Source organism: Saimiri boliviensis, chromosome 1, assembly GCF_048565385.1.
Source record: "Saimiri boliviensis isolate mSaiBol1 chromosome 1, mSaiBol1.pri, whole genome shotgun sequence".
Classification (NCBI taxonomy): domain Eukaryota; kingdom Metazoa; phylum Chordata; class Mammalia; order Primates; family Cebidae; genus Saimiri; species Saimiri boliviensis.
Window position 1 is genome coordinate 75,365,980 of NC_133449.1, and position 14,758 is coordinate 75,380,737.

General features: G+C 40.9%; 1 protein-coding gene and 1 long non-coding RNA gene across 2 annotated transcripts in view; one reads left to right on the plus strand and one right to left on the minus strand.

The window, feature by feature from the left end:
- Positions 1-12,858, plus strand: part of LOC141584571 (uncharacterized) — a 63,158-nt gene extending 50,300 nt beyond the window's left edge. The window contains exon 3 of the long non-coding RNA XR_012517686.1: positions 12,630-12,858. This is a non-coding gene — a long non-coding RNA (uncharacterized LOC141584571). The remainder of the gene's footprint in view (positions 1-12,629) is intronic.
- Positions 1-14,758, minus strand: part of EHBP1 (EH domain binding protein 1) — a 560,843-nt gene that overhangs the window by 436,272 nt on the left and 109,813 nt on the right. The window lies entirely within an intron of this gene.

Consider the following 14,758-nt stretch of genomic DNA (forward strand, 5'->3'; position numbering starts at 1 on the left):
AAAGACTTTTAAATCCACAACCAGAACAATGCTTGCTTGCTCATTCATTAATTCACTTATTCAACATACAATATTTATTGAGTACCAGGCACTGTCGTAGGCTTTAGGGATAGAACAGTTGAACAAAACAGACAATACCTTTGCTCTCATGAAACTTACATTCTAGTGACAAAAAGACAGACAGTAAACTAAAAACTACCCAAAGAAAAATTCCAAGAGAGACTCAATGCATTTAATGTGCAAGACAGAGGAATTAGCTGCTTACAGACGAGTAGGTATAGGGAGCACTTATGTTTTTGTGACTGGAAGTAGACAAAATCATAGAAGTTAAAATTTAGGTAGGCATTGTTCATTATTGTATATCATTTATGACCTAGTTACTGAGCTCAAAGAGCTTACAACTCCAACTTTCAAGGTGTTCCTGCACGTCAGGCAGAGAGGGAAGGAAGAGCCATCAGACATTTTCTATGCCATCCATGTCAGAGCTACACTGTCTTCAAGGTTACAATCACTGTGAAGAGGGTTTACAATCATCGTGCCTTGAAAAATGCATTTTTGACTCTATGTTGTTTTCTATTTGGTAAAGGAAAAAAAAAACTTTTTTATGAGTGGAAAGAATATTCATAAAGATGAGAACAGTAGACACTGGGGAATCCAAGAGGAGGGAGGGTGAACAGGCTGAAAAACTTCCTACTGGGTACTACGTTCGCTATCTGGGTGATGAATCAATAGAAGTCCAAACCTCAGCCCCATGTAATATACCTTTATACCACCTGCATATGTACCCCTGAATCTAAAATTAAAATAGAAAAAGAATGCCCAATCCACTTTGTTCATTCCAATGAACTCACTATGATTAAAGGAGGTAGAAAAGGGAAAATGCCATTAATAAAAAAACAGATATGTTGTCCCCAGAGCTCATGAAATCAAAATCACCTTATGTTTCTGCTGCCCTTCTGGGGTCCATCAGAGCTGCACCACTTACATTCTCAATCTTGCAGAAGAAAGAACTTGCTTAAGGACAACTCTTCTAATATCCCTGATCACAGTTGCTTTTTGTTCAAAACTATGTCTTTGACATGTTTCTTCACTTTTGTGAGAAGATTTAATTCATGTGACAAGCACATGTTCAGCATTCACCAGGTGTAAGGCATTACTGTATGTGGGGCAAAACTGGGGCCTACAAGTATATTGAAAACACAGCCAGGCACGGTGGCTCATCCTTTCCTGTAATCCCAGCACTTTGGGAGGCCAAGGCGGGCAGATCACTTGAAGTCAGGAGTTCAAGACCAGCCTGGCCAGTATGATAAAACCTCATCTCTACAAAAAATATAAAAATTAGCTGGGTGTGGCATTGTACACCTATAGTTCCAGCTACTTGGGAGATGGAGGCACAAGGATCGCTTGAATCCAGGAGGTGAAGGTTGCAGTGAGCCAAGATGGCACCACTGCCTTCCAGCCTGGGCAACAGAGGGGGACTCTACCTCAAAATAAATATAGTAAAAAATGAAGACACATGGTTGCTACCTTTATAGGGTTTATGGTTAAGAGGGGGCCGCATACACAGACAGCTATAGAACAAGGTAGAAATGGGCAAGTGCCTCAAGAGAGAAACAAACGAAGTAGCACACTTGCCCAGAGGAAGCTTCTGGTCAAGAGCTTCAGGATGGTGCACTGGAGCAAGGCTTTAGGAGGCAGGTAAGATTACAACAGATCAGGGACATGTGAGCAAATGTGAGTTTACCTTTTTCATTTACAATTTTTCTCTTATTAGTACCTGTATTAGGGCATTCCAGAGAAACAGAGCCAACAATATATATAGACAGACATATAAGAGGGGATTTATTATGGAAATTGGTTCACAGGATTATAAAGGCTGAGAAGGCCTATTGTATGCTGTCTGCATGCTGAAGAACAAGGGAAGCTGGTGGTATAATTCAGCCCAAAGGCCTGAGAACTAGAGAAGCAATAGTGTAATTCAATCAGAGGCCAAAGGCCTGAGAACCAGGTCAGGTGGGGGATTTCGCTGGTGTTAAGTCCTAGAGTAGGAAAGCCTGCGATCCAGGAGCTCCAATGTTGGACAGCAGGAGAAAACGGATATGTCAGAAAGAGAGAGTGAATTCACCCTTCCTCCACATTTTTGATCTATCTGAGCCCTCAATGAATTGAACTGTGCCCACCCACATCGGTGATCACGGATCTTAACCCCATCTGCTGAATCAAATTCTAATCTCTTTTGGACACAACCTCACAGACATACCCAGAAATAATGTTTTAGCAGCTATCTGGGTATTTCTTAACCCAGTCAAGTTGACATCCAAAATTAACCATCACAGTTGTACCTTATCGTTTTTATTTATAGTCTTCAAATGAAACTTCCCTAATAAAAAATCTATTTTAACCTCACAAGTCTCTATTCCTTACTTTCCTTAATGAGTATTACTTTAAAGATTTAATAAATTTACTTTTAATTGGGTATTTAATCAATGGGTATTTAATCAACTTTATAATGGAAGAAAAAAATCTAAATAGCAACATGAACTTACCAAAAAAAAAAGAAAACTCAAATTCCTATGTTTTCATAAACCCTAAAGACTTTTTCCATTCTACTCCTTGCATGAAAACCAATTGCACATAGTTAAGAACCAATATTTTACCATTCTAAATTGTACTTCTCATCTGCCATTGTTTTCTACAGTCCCACGACTTACTTGCAATTACCATGTTTTATTGTATCAATGTATCACACTTGCCATCTACCTATTTCGCTATAGGTGTGAATGTGAGCTTTTTCTAGTGTTTAGTGATACTAATGAGTGCTTCTACACATATCCATGTGTCTTTTCTTTTCTTTGAATTATCTGCTTGGTTTATGTTACATTTTCCAAAGTGTAATGAGGTAATGTATAATGTATGGTTAAGAGTGTGAGCTCTGGCAGACTGGCTGTGTTTAAATCCTGACTCTGTCATTTACCATCTGTGTGAACTTGGGAAAGTTACCACCTCTGAGGCATGGTTTCCTCTCTAAAAAATATGAGTAACAGTACTCACCTCATATGATTATGAGAATTAAATAATATATGTAAACCCTTAGAACTGTGCTTAACACACGATAAGCATTCAATAACGTGTTATTACATAAAGACCTTAGCATTTATTGCATTCTAAAACTCAGTAAGACTGGGTGCAGTAGCTTATGCCTATAATCTCAGCATTTTGGGAAACTGAGGAGAGAGGAATGCTTGAGCCGAGGAGTTTGAGACCAGCTTGAGCAACATAGCAAGACCTCCTCTTTACAAAACAAATCAAAAACTTAGGTAAGGTGGCATGCGCCTGTGGGAGCCAGCTACTCAATAGGCTGAGGTGGGAGGGTTGTCTTGAGCCCTGAAGGTTGAGGCTGCAGTGAGTCGTGATTGCACCAATGCAGTCCAGCCTGGGTAACAAAGTGAGACCATGTCTCTAATTTTTTTATTTTTTATTTTTTGAGATGGAGTTGCGCTCTTGTTGCAACCTTGCTCATTGCAACCTCCGCCTCCTGGGTTCAAGCGATTCTCCTGCCTCAGCCTCCCAAGTAGCTGGGATTACAGGCGTGCACCACCATGCCCAGCTAATTTTTGTATTTTTGGTAGAGACAGGGTTTCACCATATTGGCGAGGCTGATCTCATACTCCTGACCTCTGGCGATTCACCCACCTCAGCCTCCCAAAGTGCTGGGATTACAGGCATAAGCCACTGTGCTGGCCTATGTGTTTTTTAAAAAAATTAATCAATTAATTATTTTGAGATTGAGTCTCACTTCATTGCCAAGGCTGGAGCACAGTGGCACGATCTCAGCTCACTGTACCCTCTGCCTCCCAGGTTCAAGTGAGTCTCCTGCCTCAGCCTCTGGAGTAGCTGGGATTTCAGGTACGCGCCACCATGCCCAGCTAGTTTTTGTGTTTTTAGTAGACAAGTTTTCGCCATATTGGCCAGACTGGTCTCAAGCTCCTGGGCTCAAGCAGGAGCCTCAGCCTCCCAGAGTGCTGGGATTATGGGCGTGAACCACTACATCCAGCCTGAGACTTTGTCTATAAATAGAGAAATAATAAAATTCTATAAATGCTAATTTCTTTTTCATCAAACCAAATTACTATAACTCTGACAAAATGTGTGATCATTTCTGTTAATTGTGAAATTGTAAGCTCAGGTTTGTGAGGAATATTAAAGGTTTAGTTTCTGATTCATGCTATGTGTATCCAAGATGCTTTCCAAAAAAAGAAAGTCAGTTTACAGAATCATCAAATGCTCCCAAACTTTCACCTTTGTGTATTGTTCTTATTTTATTGGTACAAGGATCCTATCATAGATTGAGTTACATTTGTATTTTTCCATTATAATAGCACAGTCTTTGATTTCTAGTAACGAACCTCAACCTTTTACCTGAAGGAAGAATGCAGGTGTGGCTGGGCCTCAGAGCCAGCTGGATTTAAGGAATGAGGCACTGTGCTTTCCTGTCTCTGTCTCAGTGCCTCGGATTTTTTCTGTGCATTGGTTTCATTTTCTTAGCCTGGCTTCCTCCATATAGCAGAACACCTGGCCACCAAGAGCGCCCATGCTCATATTGATGACTATTTATCTTTACCAACTCCACATTCCCAGGGAAGGAATTTTATTGGCCTGGCTTGGGTCACTTGCTCACCCCTTGATATGGTCTGGCTGTGTCCCCACCCAATCTCATCCTGAATTATAGCTCTCGTAATTCCCACATGTTGTGGGAGTGACCCGGTGGGAGATAACTGAATCATGGGGGTGGTCTCCCCATACTGTTCTTGTGATAGTGAATACGGTTCACGAGATCTGTTGGTTTTATAAGAGGTTTCCTCTCTCATTTGGCTCTCATTCGCTGTCTACCAACTGTCATGTAAAACGTGCCTTTTGCCTTACGTGTGATTGTGAGGCCTCCCTAGCCATGTGAACTGAGTCCATTAAATTTATTTTTCTTTATAAATTACCCAGTCTCAGGTATGTCTTTATGAAAACAAACTAATATACCCCTAAACCAATCAATTATGGCCAGGGAGTTGGGCACTATGACTGGGTTGTTCCTGTTAGAGCCATTTGTTTTGAATGGAAGGACGGGCATTACCCCAAAGACAGGATGCCCAAGGTAAGGGCTCTGAACAGACCCAACAATGGATTCCACCAAATCAAATTATTAATATTAGAGAAGCTTGACATGCTTTACATCTATTTACTATTCTTATGTGAACCTCCTTCTCTTGTGTGGATTGTTCATATCTTTGGCCATTTGCCAAAACATATTTTTCCTATAAATGTATTTCACTTCCTTAACAGTTGTGGAAACACAACTGTGCAATTATTGAAAAAATTTAGGATGGCATCAACAAGCATATTGAAAAACTACAATGTATAAGACATTGTTCTGGGTGCTGTGAGGCGGTCGGAGAACTGCAGCATCGTAGCTAAAGAATTCATTCTCTAATTCTCAACAATATAAGTAAAAAAAAAATGAAATAACAAAAGGTTATACAATAGTGCTCTTCAGCTATGGAGATCATGTCCTTAAGAACTTTTTGTCCAGAAATTTGTGGTTCAAGAATTTAAACCCATATGGTGAGAATCAGCTTAGGGGAAATAATGTTTGAAGTACACTTCTGAAAGACATTAGAAATGTGTTTTCTTATACTAAAGAAAATATGAGTTTCAAACATCTAAAATCAGTAATCATGACTACAACATGGATAGTCAACCCTTTACCATTTTATGCTCACTAGAAAGATACTTTTCAGGACCTTCTTTTCCACAGTTTCAATAAGATATTTATAAATGATTCTGTAGGATTGCTAAAAATATCCATAGTGAGAAGAGTTCTTGATGAGGTTAGTCTTCCTCTGAACATTCATGGTCTTTCTTATTTTATGACTTGGTGCTTTGCATCAGACACACCATTGTCCTGCCCATATCCCTTATACATTAAGGGCCTCTTACGCAAGTATCTGTGATTCTGTCTACAGGCTTTTTCTGGCTGCAGGAGCAAACTTGGTCAGGAATAGTCTAGAAGTACTGGAGAGTTAATGGCTTTGGGAACAAAAGAGTTAGTGATGGGTGTACCAGCTCTCACTCCTCAGGAGGACCAACTCAGAGGAGGGCACGTCACGGTGTTTCAGGGATCTCTAGAGGGATGGAGCCCCAGTTGACCACAGCAATGATGTGTTAATACTCTGCATTGATTTCTTTGGATCATATCTAAATACACTACTCACATTAAAATCCTTAAGAGTCTGCATGTTGGGAGGCCCCAGCCTAAGACAGTTTGACTCCCACAACCTGGGCCTTGCTTCCTAAATATCTGGGTCTGAGGGATATGTTTGGAGGCTTGAGATGGAAAAGCCTTTGAGAATTGATCTCTTCTGATACCCAGAGTTTTGCAGCTTGGATGTGCCCTTGCTAACTATACCAGGAACATGTATCTCTCCCCTTTTCTCCGCACAGATGCTGCTGAAAGTACTTTCAAAGCCCAGGATTATTACTGTTTGTCTTCCTTGGTCCTGCCCAAATCTTTATTTCAAAAATCTCTTCATCTCTGTTTTAGTGCCTTTTCTATTTTTAACCTCCATTTCTTTTTTTCCCCCTCAGCTATCCACAGAAGGAATGATCTGCAATGTACACACACCAGGACAGAAATTCTACAGTTGCTGATAAAATGGAAACCTGTATTATGCCCAATAAAACGTCATAGTTAGGGAGTTTGAGATGGAGTGTTGAAAAGGAAGTAGAACTACAGCTGGGGTAATCAGGAAAGGCCTCACAGGAGGGTGGGACCCCTAATCTAGTCCCATCTCCCATTTCACAGGTAATGAGACTGAGCTCCATAAGGTTAAGCTACTCGTCCAGGGTCCCACAGCTCGCAAGTGTTGAGCTGCCTCCTTCACCCCTCACTCCTTCTGTGTTCCACCCTGGGCTGCCCACTCGCCTTTTGTCCAGGGGCAGCCTCACCTCTGCATTTGTCTTTTGTTGGCCTTGAACTTTACCATGATGACTAGGCCTGGAAAAGAGTGAGAACAAATAGCACATTCTCCTAAGCACTGTCCACAATATCAGCTGTCCTAAGAAGATTTTGAATATGGGTTGAAAATACTGTTTTTGTGTTAAATCTTGGAAAAAATTCTAGTCGCATGGAATTTTTTTCTCCAGAATTAATCACGAGTAGCATATTCTTTAGCCTTGTTCTTTGGCAAAGAAGAAAACAAAATAGCCATTGTAGGGCTCCTTTGTTTGGACTTGGAGACCTGTGACGTTGCTCACCCCTCCCACTGAGCAGCCTGCAGACATTGGTCTCTCTGGAGAGCACTGAGGACCAGAGTGGCAGGACTCGCTGAGTAAGCCCTTCCCCAAACGAAACTTGATTCCAAGAAGACAATTCCTCTAACTGTTCTTGAGCTTTCTTGTCTCATATACTCTCAATAAGTTCTTCCAATTTCTGTTTTTAAACGAACAAGAAAAAGAACAGCACATTCCTTTTATATTTGTGCAAATGAAGGGGAGGCAAGTTGCTGGGGAAACTCTAGCAGACGTCTTTTGATATGTAATTTGAATGATTTCCTACTAAAGTCCTGAAATATGAATTAAAATCATGCATTCACTTTTGTCTCACATTTCAAGATCATAATCTTAGTGCTTTCTATAGCCTGTGAGGTCTATATTCTAAGAATGAGTCTGTCTTTATTAACCTCTGTTAATAGTGACTCAGGCATAATTGGGATCCATTAAAATACAACCTTCTCTTCCCACATCATCCTTTGTTTTAAAGTGGGACATCATTAGCTCACTTAGTGTTCACTATAGAACAATGCTATTCACCACAAAGTCATTTAATTAGAAAGCTAATTTCCCTTCATGTAAAATTTCATGCAATTCAATGTCAGCTAACGATACACTGACAGTAATATTATGCACACTGTACTGCTCTCATTGATTCATGTTTGACTTGAATCTAATTGCCAATGTCCCACTTACTATAGAAAACACCAGTTTTTGGCAAGGATTTTGAGCCCCTGGAGTGTGTTCCGCTGTCAGGTGTGGATGTATGATACCCACAAAGGCCTCCTAAAACTAGCCTCAGAACTTGCCTCATACCTAGTATGTGTAGTCCCTAACTAAACAATGAGTACAACCTCTATTCCATTTCTCTCTCCCTAAGATCACCCCACCACCAGGGTCCCTACTTTTCCTGTAAGGGAATCACTGTAGAAAAAATTAGAGGCTCGAGAAAATCAGAAGTTCATAAGTGAGAAAGGAAAGAAATTATACGAAGCAGGAAGAGCTCTGGGGAGCTGTTTTTAGAAGCAAACATCCAGCTAAGAACGGGCCTTCTTTTTGGTAAGCATTCCCTTGAAATCAAACAAATAACAAAGAAAACAAAAACGAGGAAGAAAAAGCCTCCAGGAGAGCAATGTGATCATCCGTCATTCTCATCTTAATATGGTTTTTGTTCAGCCAGATTGCTTTCCTTCTTACAAACCAGCTGTACCAACTAGATAGAATTTTGTTTGCTGGGGAAAGAAAAGTAGATAATTCTAGAACATGGCATACTTCTACAAGTGGGATGGGGTGTGTGTGTGTGTGTGTGTGTGTGTGTACAATCAGGTCACAGGACCTCCTAGGAAAGGTGTAAAATGAGGTAGAAAAATGCCCAAAGCAAACATCACTAATTTTAACATGTGGCCCAAGCAAGAAAGCATTAACATTCTGCCCTCTTGCCCTCTCTTCTTCCTCATCTCCTTCTCTTTCCATTTTAGTTTTGAGTTTATAGCCCTTGCACCCAGCAATAAAAATTTAAACTTATATTATTAGTATGAGAGTTCATCAATATTATTCAATAAATTGGCCTTTCAAGGAATATACTAGAAACCTAATTGCAATAGTGATTAATAATCATATTACTGATGAACAATAATTATAACAATTTTTGTTATTATTCTTCTTTTCCCCCACCTCTTCCTCCTCCTTATCAAAGCAATTTTGGGAAACTGTGTGCCAAGTTCCAAACTGTTGTACACTGCAACTCCTAGGCTTAACAATGAAAGAACTCAAGGGTAGCGGGCAAATGAGCAAGGCTTTTGGGTACAGGTGTGCAGGTTGGGCTCTGTACCTCAGGTTGGACCCTGTATCTCAGGGTCAGACCACAGTCCTAGTCTGTGTTCTATTCTCCAGAATGAATACAGTATCTTGACTCATGGCTGCATCTGCACGGAAGATGGGACATCCATTCTCACTTGTACACAGGCTGTGGGCTGCCTGGGGCCCTGAGCTGAAGACAGACCTGCGGCTGATCCCAAAGGCAGATGACCAGAGTTAGGACAGCATGCACAAAGAAGATCCTAAACCTTTTTGAAGAAGTGCCAATATCATCAGTTGGGAGTCTTAAAGTCAAGTTGAGGAATAAGTGTTCCGGGCAACGCTGAGAAGGAGAGGTACAATCAAGTGTGTAGGTTTAGGACTTCAGTCAAGGGGCCGCTTTGTTTTTTTTTTTCGCTAATCTCAGGCAGTTTTCACTGCTTACCTTCATCTCTGGTGTCTTCAAGGCACTCCTTGGCTTGTGCCATTACTACTTAAGATTTTTAGGGCCGGGCGCGGTGGCTCACGCCTGTAATCCCAGCACTTTGGGAGGCCGAGGCGGGTGGATCACGAGGTCAAGAGATCGAGACCATCCTGGTCAACATGGTGAAACCCCGTCTCTACTAAAAATATAAAAAATTAGCTGGGCATGGTGGTGCGTGCCTGTAATCCCAGCTACTCAGGAGGCTGAGGCAGGAGAATTGCCTGAACCCAGGAGGCGGAGGTTGCGGTGAGCCGAGATCACGCCATTGCACTCCAGCCTGGGTAACAAGAGCGAAACTCCGTCTCAAAAAAAAAAAGATTTTTAGAAAACCTGTCTGGTCGTATGCCACATCCTACTTGTATTGAAGGAACCCTAGAATTTCCTCTTTACTGCTACACATCTCTTTAAGTCTCTTATCTTTAGTGACTAAAGTAAAATTTGGTTCTTTAATAAGTAATCCTACCTGTTTCTTGATTTGACCTCAGAACATCTTAAACAAAGCTTGTTAGAAAGTGAGTTAAAATGTGGCTCATTAGTCTGGAGCCTGTGAAGGATGCTACAGTTGTTGCAGACAGACAAGCAGGCTTTGTTTGCACTGAACTACAGCAATGTCTCATGCTCTTCCTTGTTCTCTATTTAGCACTTCATCTTCATCTAATCTCTAACAAAGCATGGTCTGTGGCAGGCAGCCTGCGGTAAGCATAGTGAATCAGCCTATCCTTCTGGAAGGTGACAGCAGTGAGGAGTGTCTAAATATTTATTTCAAATATAATCTATCCTGTAGTCCTCCAAATTCAAAGACTTTCCCACTTAAAATACCCATGGCCCTATCATTCCTATGGATTTTGCAATAAGGTGCCATGCAAATGAACTCAAGTATGAAAATTACTGCCAAGCTGGTATAAATCATAGAACTCGTCCTTTAAGGGATAGTGTAGAGAAGGAAGGGCACTCTATTTAGAGCAGGATTGCCACAGATGGTTATGTATATTGGTGAGGGTCCCTTGTGGTATAGATGGCTGCATATGAGGATAGAGTGGTTAGATGGATCAGGTTATCTACAGTAACAAATAGCCCCAGTCTCAGTGGTTCAACACAACAAAAAGTTCATCATTTGCTCATGCTAGATGTCCAGCATGAGTAGGCAGGGAGATCTGGGCCGAGCTACTCCATATCAATATACGCTTCTACAGTCAGCTGAGCAGGGAGAAGAAAGTATAATGAATCATGAAGGGGGTCCTAAAGCCTCTGCCTACCAGCAACACATGTCCCTTCTATTTCCATTTCATTGGTCAAAGCAAGTCATATGCCCACATCTAATTACAAAGGAGTCAGAGGTGTGCGATCTTACAACATATCCAGAAAGAGAAAAGAATGAGAATCTTTGGAACAATCCTAATGACTACCACTGGGGGATCCATTTGGAGGAACCCCAGTGGTGCTACCTTTGTGTTCTAGTAGCAGCTCTCAGCTGAGATTGGAAAAATGGCTTCCACATTTGTAAGTCTGGTAACCATCCTCACAAGTCAGGTACCTTATTTCCAAAGGTAGGTGTTGTGAATAGTTTTCTAGAGGGAAAAGCAGTTAAGTCCTAACTCCTCTAAGCAGGTTCACTATGCTCCTTTCATGTTTAAAATAAGGTATTCCCTAAAATACAGAAACCGTTATTGAGAAACAGCATAAATAGCATAAGACTGATTCTCAGAGGCTCCAGAAATAAAACATGCTTCTATGTAGTGGACACTAACGACTGTCTGAAAAGCCTACCCTTTCTGAGTGCTGCCGTTCTCTTCCACATTTGAGCCATAAGTTAAAAGTGATGGGATCCTGGCAGCCATTCTGTTCAGCATGATCCTGCCTCTGAGACAGAGCAGATTGGTCAGAGTAGACATCTGACCAAGGCTGGGCAAGAGTCTCTTTCCTAGGAATTCAGAGTTTGAACAAATAGAAACAAACTCAGAAAACAAATAGTCTGGACTAATTGGTCTGGGTTTTCTGCTGATTGGAAACGTGATATGTGACTGAGATAGTTAGAGCTCACTGACTTCCCAATGCTCATCTCATTTCCCAGTTCTCCTTGCAGTTAGGTTAAGGCCATGTGACTAATTTCTAGCCAATGGGAAACAGATAGAAGTGATTATAAGATAATTCTAGGCCTGGATGTTGAAAATATTTCTCATCTCTTTTCACTTTCTGCTTCCCTACCACAGTGACCTTGGAGGCCACATGTTCTAAATCACAGAGTAATATGATGGAGAAACGTTGCTCAGTCCATAAAAAATTGTGACATGAGTTAGGAAAAACATCTTCATGGTTTAAGATTTCTTTTTTTCCTTTGAGACAGAGTCTTACTCCACCACCCGAGCTTGAGTGCAGTGGCATGATCTCAGCTCATTGCAACCTCCTCCTCCTGGGTTCAAGCAATTCTCATGCCTCAGCCTCTCGAGGAGCTGAGATTATAGGTGTGCACCAACCATGCCTGGATAATTTTTAGACAGGATGTTACCATGTTGGCCAAGCTGTTCTCAAACTCTTGACCTCAAGGGATCCTCAAGCCTCGGCCTCCCAAAGTGCTGGGATTACAGGAGTGAGCCTTCGCTCCTGGATAGCATTTATTTCTTACTTCAGCATAATCTAGACTATCCTGACTAACATAAAACAAACACAAGAGTGACTGTGTTGAGAAGCAAAAAAAAGTTGAGTTACAAAGAGATGTTCATGTACAAAGAGGAGCAGAGTTAAGAAGGAGTCCCTGGGTCCTTCTAATTCCTGGGTCCAACCCCATCTTGATGGAAAACCGCGTTTCTTTCCTTGGCTTCTATGACTCTCTTGCATCCCTGTAAGTACCTTTTTTATTAAGCCTGTACCAAAGAGTTTCCATCCTTTGCAGACAAAAGAAGTCACAACTAACATTCCTCTTACCTCAGTGCTTCAGTTTATGTTTCACTCATAACATGAAGACAACTATATTAATAGGCATGGTTCTGGTTTAGATTTCTAATTTCTTCATGCCTTTTATTCCGTCTAGGAATGCCAAGAACGACAGCAAAATCTTGTCCAGATGTGATTCCACAGTACAGTCAGCCCTGAAGACACAACTCCCGAATTACAGATTTTGTCTATCTATCCAAAATGTAAGTAAAGGTGGATAATCTTTTCAGTTTATTGGTTACAAATGACCAGCTGACAAGTTACTCAATTTCTACAATTGTGGTGAAATTCTCGATCTACCAAGAAAGGGTCACTTGCCCAAGAAGAACAGCTAAGGGATTGATTGGCTCTTCAGAACCTATGCCAACTTCCTTTCTGCAGGTGGGCTAAATAGTGGATACCTTTTAGAGAAAGGAAGCCATCATCTTAGGAAAAAGCCTCTCTCTGCCGTGAACAAGCTGAATGCAATCACAGAAACTGCAGACAAAAGAGCTTTTGATGACAGATACTTCTGATGCCTGGTGCCTTCAAAGGCATTCCAGGAAAGGTGAAGGAATAATTATGATTAACAATAACTCATATTTCTTCCAGGATATTACTCATTGAACCAATAGAACACTTGAGAAATATGTCAGTGAGTCAGCTCATATCCAATTTGGCAAAAAGATCCTGCACCCCCAAGCTCTTTGCATTGAACTGAATAAACCCAAATGAATACATTCTGGGAGAGAAGTAAAGGCAGTAGAATGTTGGTGGTAAAAGACATTTTATGGCTCCTTCATTTTTCACCTCCCTCATCCCACCTCCATATTTAAGTGAAATGAAATTATCAAGGCTGATGAAGAAAATCTTGAGCATGCCTTTAGAAAAGATAAAGAACTCAGATGAAGGAAAAATGCAGAACCACCACCAGAAAACAAGGAGAGTCTGGTAACTCATCACACACCTTAAACAATATGAACTTATAAATGTATATTGCAACTTATACAATAAGAGCATATACCAAAAGCCAGTTAAAATAATAATGGTTACAAATAAAAAGAAGGTTGGACTAGATGGTCTGAGGTCTTTTATTCAAAATTCCATGATAAAAGGACCATATAGACTGATGTGGCAAAAGGGCCAAATTGGATGTTGATGAAGTTTATCCTATGATAATGGCACTGACATTCATTACTTTATTTTTTACTGACCTTAGAAGAGTTTATTAAAATATAGGTACAATTTAAAGAAGAATTAAAAACCCAATACCAGCCAGGCATGGTGGCTCATGCCTGTAATCCCAGTACTTTGGGAGCCTGAGGTGGGCAAATTGCATGAGCTCAGGAGTTTGAGATCAGCGTGGGCAACATGGCAAAATCCTGTCTCTACCAAAAATTTAAAAAAAAAAAAAATTAGCCAAGCACTGTGCTGCATACCTGTAATCCCAACTACTTGGGAGGCTGAGGTGGGAGGACTGCTTGAACCCAGAAGGTGGAGACTGAAGTGAGCTGAGATCACACCACTGCACTCCAGGCTGGGTGACAGAGTGAGACCTGATCTTAAAAAAAGACCCAAAAAACAAAAATCATAAAAAGCCCAATACCCATGCACTCACTACCTAACCTAGCTTAAGAATAAAATATTAACAAGTCCCATGCACCTGCCTCCAAAAATCTTTCCTCTGTTTACATCCCATCCGTGATTATCCAGAGGCTAACATTAATTTGCACTTTTAAAAATTTGCACTTTCATGTTAATCATTTCCTGCTTTCTTTATGGTTTTACCACCTATATTTATATACCTAAACAATGTGTTTATTAGTTTTGAAATTTTAGTAATTGTGTTAAAAAAAAAAGTTCTATTAGTTGAAACCTCAGCATCCGCTTCTTTAAGCATTTATGAGACCCCTTTCTGGGGAAGTTAGTGGGCAAGGTCATACACCAGTCCTAGGAAACACAGGGCTCTATGGAGTCTGAGCACCTGGCAATGTTCCTAGGTGAGTCTGGTATTGAAGTCAGGCAGAAATATGGTCAGAGGGTAAGGGATGCTCTCTATATTCCTAACTCGCCTCCAGCTCTCAGATGCAGGTTTAAGCAGAAACCCTGGTGAGGTGCAACGGATGTCTCAACTAAGGCAAGCAGCAGGATATGGAACAGAGAGCTGGAGCTTTTTTAGCAAATGGTCATGACACAGTAAGAATCTGGGCAAGCTCACTCAAGCATTCTATCCTGGGGTTGAAAAAG